Source organism: Centroberyx gerrardi, chromosome 11, assembly GCF_048128805.1.
Source record: "Centroberyx gerrardi isolate f3 chromosome 11, fCenGer3.hap1.cur.20231027, whole genome shotgun sequence".
NCBI classification, from domain to species: domain Eukaryota; kingdom Metazoa; phylum Chordata; class Actinopteri; order Beryciformes; family Berycidae; genus Centroberyx; species Centroberyx gerrardi.
Window position 1 is genome coordinate 6,211,337 of NC_136007.1, and position 9,922 is coordinate 6,221,258.

Genomic DNA, 9,922 nt, shown 5'->3' on the forward strand with positions numbered 1-9,922 from the left:
GGACAGCGACACACGGTGAACATGGCGACTATCACGTCTTATGCGGTTCCGTAGCATCGATCCATTAGATGATTGACGGTGACTGGCGTGTAACGGAGCAGCATCACTTGCACCGGTCAGTGGATAGCGACGCACAACCTTAGCTTTTCTTTCTTTCTTTCTATCTATCTATCTATCTATCTATCTATCTATCTAACTATCTATCATAATGTAAATAATCACTATGATATTCCTATAATATTCCGTTAGTGTTTTACAGCGTGTGTGGCGTTCACTATAATAATCCTATAATATTTCTATAGTGATTTTATAGTGTGTCCATATGCTCCTCACTAGCCTATAATATTCCTATAATATTCCTATAATATTCCTTCAGTGACAAATAGTGTCTTTGTACTCATTCACGGTAATATTCATTCAATATTTCTATAGTGATTTAGAGTGTGTCGTTATACCCATTTACTGTAATAATCGTATAATATTCCTATAATATTTAGTGATTCATAGTGTGCCTATGCTCATTCACTATTCCTATAATATTCCTATAGGGAGTAAAGCGTGTATATTGAGTTTACTGTGATCTTAAGGTAGGCTACTATTTTCTGTAGTATCACTGTAATATTCCTATAGAGATTCATAGTGTTTGTGTGTTCCTCAGTAGTTTACTGTGACCTTAAGGGACTTTATTTCTATCTCCTATGGCATCACCGTCCGTAACATTATATACTAGGCTATAATATTCCTATATGGAGTTCAGTTTCCCAGTGTGTATTTGTAGTATCGTTGTAAACCGGATGCAGGATGACTGTAGTATCAGTATCAGTGTCTGATCTCTGTCTCTTTACAGTCGGTCCACTATCTGACAGTCTGCCTCCGTCCACAGAGGCGATGAGGGGAAACCTGCAGGCAGCAGCCAGTAACTAAGCAACAGCAGCAACACAGCGCGAGGCAGCAGGAGGAGAGACCATGGGCTACAAGGTAACATCCAGATCCTCACCCAGCCCAGCTCAGCTCAGGCACCACAAACACACATTTCTGTCAAATAAAAATGTTCCCTGAAACCCGTCGGTCAGTATTTAAAAACACTCATGATTCATCCGCAGAAATAAAACTGTTTTGCAGCAAAAGGTCTTCAGGTGACTTCAGTAGTAACACTGTGGTTGTGTGTGCAGCGTTTCATGAAGCTCTGCAATTCATAACTGAAAGAAACAACATTTACTTTGACAGAATGATTGACAGCACAACATTAAAACAAATGATAATACTTGTGACAGGATGGCAGACTAAATCCTCTGGTTTGGACAGACTGGAGGATGAAGGCCTTCATGTAATAATATAGCCTATAGATTGTTTTATTTTCCCCAAAATGGATGGACCATATAGCTTTTAGGAAAGTGTGAAAGTAACGCTCAAGACCAAACTTTTCACAATAACAAAAATCATTTTATACAAGACAAGCCCGTTATTTTTTGAACATCTGACGGAAATGTTTTCTTATTGGGCAAATTTAATTTACTATAGGCCTACTTACTATATAATTTCCAATATAACTTTAAATCTTAAAAACCATATGAATAAACGTTTTAACTGTGATTTCAATCTCCCAGAATCCTCTTCGTATGTAAATTAGTTTCAGGGACGTCACGTGACGGAGAGCCTCCTTCTGGGTTCTTCATCTAGGCTATTAGTTTGATTGGCCTGCTGTTGCGTAGTGATGTCATATATCAATACATTTCTTTTTAATTGGTAACACAACACATACTGTGGCATTTTATAATAAATCACATCAGAATCAGCATCTGTGTGTAATGTGATGTAAGCTAAAGGTACTGAGTTCTCTATAGAGACAAGGCAGCTGATCAACTCCACATCACATTCAAATTAACTGATCATTGATTACTGAACTGATCATTAGTTATTGAACTGATCATTGATTACTGAACTGATCATTAGCTATTGAACTGATCATTGATTATTGAACTGATCGGACTGATCATTAGTTATTCACAGTAGCCGATTTGTACACACATTTCAGGGGGATGATGGGTCTTATGGAGACAAACAATGTGATAGTGTTGAAGACAGCTGTTTACCCTTTTGTTTATATTGTAACAGCACAAAGGTCATTCTATATTCAAAAGACATGCGTGTTAGTGATGTTGGGTATCAGATCCTCCTGCCATGCCCTGAACCGAGGCTCTGGCCTCAGAGCTGGAGTCGGTCCTGCGCTGCCCACTGCTTTGAAGCAGTTAGGATGGGTAAAATACAGAGGACAAATTTCCCCATGGGGATCAATAAAGTGTAACTTACCATAAATCCTCTAATAGTGGCCTGTAGTCAATTAAAAGCTGGGTCTCCGATAATGGCCGGGGAACGAACAAATAAAGGCCGGCCTCAAATACAGGCCGGGGAAAAAAACAAAGGAAACAAGACTAGGTCAAAAACCAGTATATGGCTGCACCGTGTCCGTCTCCTCTCTCCGCCACTGTCCTCTCCACCCCTCCCGATCCGAGCCCCGGACCCCCGCCGAAATCTCGGCCGGATCACCGGGAACACATCGGCGCCCAGGTTCAGTTAGCTTCAGTTAGCTTCAGTTAGCTTCAGTTAGCTTCAGCTTACATGCAAACCACGGTGGATTCCGGTAAACTCCTGCTGCCTGTTTGTAACTGTAGTTTGTAGTAACGTACAAGTGCCACAAGACGGCTCGGCCGGCGGAAGTCTCTGGAGCGTGCCGTCGTCGATTACCGTAATTATCATAATGCATCGCAGTAACAAAAAAACGTCTACCTAACGAACCCCAACAGAAGCAGATCAGAAAACAAGGAGGCTTCGTACTAAAATATGAGCAAATATACTTATCAAACAGAGGGAATTAGAAATAAAGGCCTGTCTCTAATATAAGCCTGCTTCCAATAAAGGCCTGGTACCCTCTGCAGTCGAGGTAAGTAAAGGCCCGGGCCAATATTAGAGGATTTACGGTAACTTAATACTCATGGCACTTTTATCTCATCCAAACTTTAAATTTATAGTTATCAAACCTCTGCTCATGCTCGCTTTGTCATCCTCTCCTTTGCTTTGCCTCCGCTGCATCGTCTCTTAAAACGTCCTCCTGACCCTGGATCATCTGGGGAGAAAATATAGACTAGTCAGCTTTTCAATGATGGCCAAATAGTCTACTTCGTACAAAGGTTCCCCTCCTCTGTGTGTGTGTGTGTGTGTGTGTGTGTGTGTGTGTTTACATTTGTTTCAGCCTTAGCAGTTATCCGTTTCCTTTACCAGCTATAGATTACCCCCCAAAGCAATTAAATTATGAGCCACTGCACAACATTCAGTACAGAGTAAAGGCCTTTGTGCTCTAAGTCCCATGATCCTTTAGTCCTTATGTGGCCTTAGGACACGAAGGGCTTCCTCCCTTTGACGGTGATTACCTGCCACTTGAACAACAAAATTCAAACTAGGTTAATCTTGACTTCCCGTTTATTTTGTAGAGGATGAAATGTAGCCCAATGTATGGCCTAATGTTTTTTTTTTTTTCTTCATTAATATAATTTTGGTGTTAAAATATCAACTAGCTATCTAATCTCTGTTTAGTCTCTGTTTCTCTTTTGCCCCGCTGCAAAGTGTAGGCTAAATTATACAAAATAATCATTATGACTCCTGACGATGTTTCTCACACCTGCAGTTTCCTTCTTCTCACCTGCCCACCTGCCCGTTCGGCCAAATGGGCCAAAATAACATCCTCAAGGCGTCAGTGCAGGTTTTGCTGTGACATCAACCAATAAAAAAACATGCATCCATGTCAATGCCCCCCCCCCCCCCCCCCCCCCGCCATCGGATTTGCTGAAAACTCCAGATGTGCTTTATTCTCTGAAATGATTAAATATCAATAATAAGTGGCTTACACAGTTCTTGATTAAATGCTGAGGATGAAAAGGGGGGATGGCAGCGTTACAAAGCAGATGGTTTTTGACATTTTTTATTTCCAGGGGGATGGCATCCCCTCGCACCCCTCCTCCAATCGACTGCTGGTTATCGAACTGATCGTAACTGATCGATCAGGTCTTTATGTCAAAGCTGTGAACAGAATCTGTACTTGTTCCATTTTTTTTCTTACCATGAATAAGAAATCCAGCCGTCCATTTTTGTTCTGTTTTCTGGTGGGTTGAGGCATAAATGTCACGCTCTACCCTACAGCAACCAGCCTCTCTCTCTCTCTCTCTCTCTCTCTCTCTCTCTCTCTCTCTCTCTCTCTCTCTCTCCCTCTCTCTCTCTCTCCCTCTCTCTGGTCTGGTTCAGTTCAGAGCGATGCTGCTGACACATACATTACCATCTAACTCCCTCTCACACAGCTGGCACTGCACTTACCAACCAGATTAAAACACACTCACACACCACGCAGGGACACACACACACACACACACACACACACACACACACACACACACACAGAGACATATGCACACACTTGCAGACACACACACGATCGTACACTTCTTGAATCTTGAGTAATTTATTTGTCCACAAAGGCATAAATAACACAAACACTCACACACACACACACACACACACACACACACACACACACACACAAGCTGTCAGGACGGCAGGGCGAGAGGTGTGTTAGTGTGAGAGAGTGAAGGGAGGGGATTTAGGGTGACATCTTTAAGCAGATAGTGGGTGACACCACCATCTGTCTGAGGCTCTACACCCTGCAGCCTCTAACGCCTCTAATCTGTACGTGTGTTAATATAGAGGGAGGTGATGCAGCACTTCACCCTGCGGCGGCCATGTTGGAGGTCCTCAGCTCCTAGCAACAGCTCGGTGTGTTTCTAAATGTACAACTCGTACTTGTTGACATGGTTCATTTCTGTCTGTTGTTGACTGAAGTGAACCAACCAACTGATATTCAGACTGAACGGCCATTTTGTTCCCACTCCATTATTCAGCTGAGATTTCCTCCTCGTTTTCTGTGTGTGTGTGTGTGTGTGTGTGTGTGTGTGTGTGGGGGGGGGGGGGTTAATTTTCCACGAACCAATCAGTGACTGACGTATCCGAACCGATCACTAGCGACTGATGTATCTGATAGCTGGGCTTATTGACTAACTTCACCAAAAATGTTGGTCGTTTTTGACAAAAATATCGTCTTTGCAAAGATAACATGTTGGTTAAGGAGGAGATTTCAACAAATATTATTCTGCGGAAACACCAATGAAAAGCCGTTAAAAACTTTAGTCCCGCCCACAAAGGCGCTGATTGGCCCGATCGTTTTTTCCGATTGAGAAATTGCTTTTGAACAGAGCAACACCAGACTCTGAATCACTCAACCAAATCTGAAGAGTGGGCGGGTCGTGATTCAGGAGTCTGGAGCCAGACTACTGAACTGATCAATTCATCACTGATCATCTGATTGATTTAGTGTTTAGATAATGTCAGCATGTTAGCTAGCTAACCATAGTATCTGGTCAGCTAACATCACTGTCTTGTTGTTAACACATCTGATTAGCACACTAGCTAACGTATCTAGTAGCAGCTAGCGTTAGCATGTTGAGGGGGGTGGGGGGGTGGGGGTGGGGGGGGGTGGGGGTGGGTGGTTGGGGGGGCGGGGGGGGGGGGGGGGGGGGGAATGCGCGATGCAGAGCAGTTCACATTTTTCAGCTCTAACAGAATTTTTCCATTACAGTTTTCCATTACAGCAGCACAGTGCTGATCAGCACCCTCTGGTTTTTCATTTCCATTGCAATACTGAACATCACATAACCATAACCCCCCCCAACACACACACACACACACACACGCACACACACACACACACACACAGCTTAAACAGTCAGGGATTAATATAAATATGTGCTTATGCTCATGAAAGTAACATGGGGGGGGGGAGAGAGAGAGAGAGAGAGAGAGAGAGAGAGAGAGAGAGGCAGAGAGAGAGAGAGAGAGGCAGAGAGAGACAGAGTGAGAGACAGAGAGAGAGAGAGAGAGAGGCAGAGAGAGAGAGAGAGAGAGAGAGATTTCCTACAAACCTTTTTATTTTTTCACAAGCTCAATCATTGAAATCTTTCCGCCTCATATCTGCACAGCAGCGTTCTCATGTGATAAACCTCCCAACTCAATCTTCTTGTAACATTTCACATTTTTACTTCAACTGAAAGTGCAGATGCTCCTTTTATGGAAAGTATCAGTGGCTTCGTTTCATGAGGTTCAGAATCCACTGGATAATTAAGGCTTGTTTTCCTACTTCCTGGAAAGTTGACTTCTTGGTGATATGATAAGCCCACGAGGAAGAAACACATTAAAGTGCCTCCATCTGCACGTGTTGCAGCTGTGTTGTGTTCACATGCAAACAAACATTTCCAGGCTTTGTGGCGGTTGCAGATTCAGAGGATGTCGCCTTACAGTTGCTTTCAATACGCCACTGAAATGATGTCAGACCTTGTGAAAATAAATCATATGGTGGACTGGCAACCTTCACTGCCTTCTGCCCAGTGCATGCTGGGATAGGATCAAGCCCCCTGTGACCCTGAATAGGAAAACATGTAAAGACAATGACTGATTTGATTCCAGCAAAACAAGATGGATGTTTAAAGGTCCCATCCGGTGTAAAGCAGGACTCCCCTCTCCTCTGTGATGATAAAGGAGTTGGATGGTCTATCTAAACATGGTGAAAGTATCAAAACTAAATCCACACAATCCATATTAGAAAAGCGAGCCTCTAAACGAGCCGTTTGGACTTCCGTAACTTTGTGGCGTCACAAAGGTTCGCTCATTATCATTTCTGTAAGAAATAATAGACTAACAAAGTGTTTTTTTCAAAGCGGTCGAGCGGTTGTCATTGTTTATTACCGGAGAGTTTCCCCTACCTGTAGCCGCCGGGCCGCGGCGTCTCACGTTTCACTCTTGAAACGGTTAGCCAATCGGAACAGAGGGGTCGTTAATATTAATGAGCCTTAAAGACACGGCGACAGAAACAGCCTGTTCTTGGTAAGGCTCAGAGAGATGCTGGAAAATGAACGTGGAGAAATGGATTGAGAGTGTTTTTGGTTCATGACACCACACACACAGCTTTGAATGGACCTCAAGACACAAAATAAAACTCTGGAGAGTGGAGGATATGGACCTTTAAATATCTACACACATATCTGAACCCAGAAGCAATTGGTGGAAGAACAAGTCATACAAACAAATAACACAAATAAACCATGTCACTGGTTAGTTCAGTTCAGTTCAGTTCAGTTCAGTTCAGTTCAGTTCAGTTCAGTTCAGTTCGGTCTGTCGGCTCAAAGCAACAATGTGCTGAAGGAAAGAGGAAAGTTGGCAGAAGAGGCAGCAGCCTGTCGAGCCTCTGGCTCTGTAGCTGCTGCCTGTATATAAATAATGTAGCAGGAACATATTGATTTTAGAAGTCCTCTGCACCAACATGCCCAACCATGTGTATGTCAACATGTGTGTGTGTGTGTCTGTGTTTGTGTGTGTGTGTCCGTGTGTGTGTGTGCTGTATATGTAACTAAGTGAGGAAGAGTTGCTATATAAACCCATAGACAAGTGTTAAATGGACCAGAAGTGGGCCAGAATTGATTGAATTCATCAATCATCAGAGCCTATAGAGTGTTTGATCGCACATACACACACACACACACACACACACACACACACACACGTTTGTACTGTACTTGTGAGGACCTTCATTGATTACATTCATCCCCTAACCCTGAACCTTTAACCCTCACCACTACATGCCTAACCTTAACCTTAAAGCTACAGTATGCAACTTTTTGATTTTAACCTAACCCTAACCCATTATGATGTAGAATGGCATTATGGAATATAGGCTAATTTAATTTTTAATTTATCAAGTGTCTTTAGTGCCTGTTTAAAAACTAGCAACAACATTCAGGATCAGTTTCATTTCAGAGTTTCATTTGAAGACTTTATTTTCTTAGAATTTATTGGATAATATAATATTGAGTGATCAGTTTCATGCAGCAAAATACAATAAATAAATAAATGAGTATATATCATTTTGGAATGAACCTCTTTAATTTTGCGTGGTGATTTTTGGGGGATTTGTAGCATTTTTCTATCCAACGCAGTCTGCTGCTAATTCATGTTGTCAGCTATAATTTGTAATGTTACTGTTACTCTGTCTTTATGTGTGTGTGTGTGTGTGTGTGTGTATCTGTCTGTCTGTGTGTGTGTGTGTGTGTGTTCAAGCAGGCAAGTCTTCTATTTCAGCACATGATATCGTTTACATATTATTTATATTGGCTTATGGGTGGAGAGTCATTTTGCACGATGAGAACAATGGTGTAACGGTTGCTTTTGTTCCCAGCTGAAATATGCGTGTGTGTGTGTGTGTGTGTGTGTGTGTGTGAGATGTGACTTCCTATACGCCTCACTCAGACTTGGCCATTTCTAACAACATCCGCTCCCTGCAGTTGACCCCAGTTGATCTCTATTCTTGTAATGAAAAAGCAGCTTTGCATCAGAGGCCGGCACGTTACACAGTGTGCGGCTTTTTAGTGCTTTGTATTATTAAAAACCAACAAAGCTGCCAGGGGAAAAAAACCCCCAAAACTAAACAAAAAAAAACATGTCGGTAGCATTGTTTTTTTTTGTTTGAGAAGAACAGTCGCCGGGTCTGAAGCTCAGAGGCGAGCAGTCGGCCCGGCTGGAAGAGACGGAGCAGAGTCGTCATGACAACAGCAGACAGGGAGTCAGACATGTTGGAGGATATCAGATCCAGATTGAGGGGCTGTTATCTTCTGTAGCAGGAACATGGATTGTAATAAGTTGACTTTACTTAAAAAAAGTCAGGAAACCGATTGCCTCAAAATTTCCAAGTAAAGTAGATCATTAATTTTAAGTTGGTAAAGCTGAAAAGAACTGTATTTAGGCAACTCATGTCATGGCAGTAAACTTGAGTATAGTTAACTCCAAATCTTAGGTTGACTATAAAATGTCAATTCAGACAACTTAAAGATCTGAGTTATGTTAAGTAAGCAGTACTCATAAAAAAAAGTTATCCTTACAGTAAACTTGAGTATAGTTAACTCCAAATCCAAATCCTCTCCGCACTCGTTTAGCACTTTCAGGCACATTTTTACGTTGTTAACATCCTTTTGTGCACCTTTGTGAGAGACACAGCGTTGGGAGGTGTTAGGACAGACCTCAGATACTATCCGCTCAGAGCTGAAACTGTGTGTTACCAGCAAAACAATTTCATCATGACTCAGGGTTCTCATCTTGGCCACAATAAAGTTTAGTAGTTAATCTTCTACTATCACTTTACCATCATTACTTCTGAATATATCCGGTTTAATTCGAGAGAACGCACCACCCGCAGCACGCCGTGTTGCATCAGCCGCCATCTTGTATCAGATCAATCACTGGACTCCTGTCACACAGCTGTTTACTGTGTGAGGGAACAGGACTGTGACAGAGTGTGTACTGTAGTACAAAGGGTATGAAGATGCTCAGATAAGCGAGCCTCACACATGCTGCTACAAAAGCTTTGCATTCACAACTCTGTTGCACAGGAAGCCTACGTCACTTCAAAAAAAGCAGAAAGCAATAACAGCAGTAAATCAATAAACTCCATGTCATCCCTTTTACAAATACTAGTAGTTGTCAAGTTAAGTTTATTTATGTGGCCCCTTTTCCCACGGCACAGTCAGTCAAAATCAAGTCACCATCATTGCCAACTTTTGCTAGCAATGTCAGCCTTTTACCCAGAAATGAGCGTAATTTCTCTCCAACAACATCCCAACATATTACTCTTACTACTCTTAATACACTTATTTACTATTTCTTCATCGCGGTTTGAGTAAGCGAGTGAGATTAAGCAGCGCTGGGCATCACCAAACCGCCCACCTCCTGTTTCCTGTTGTTGCAGCGCAGCCGGCTGAGCATCGCTGCAGGGACG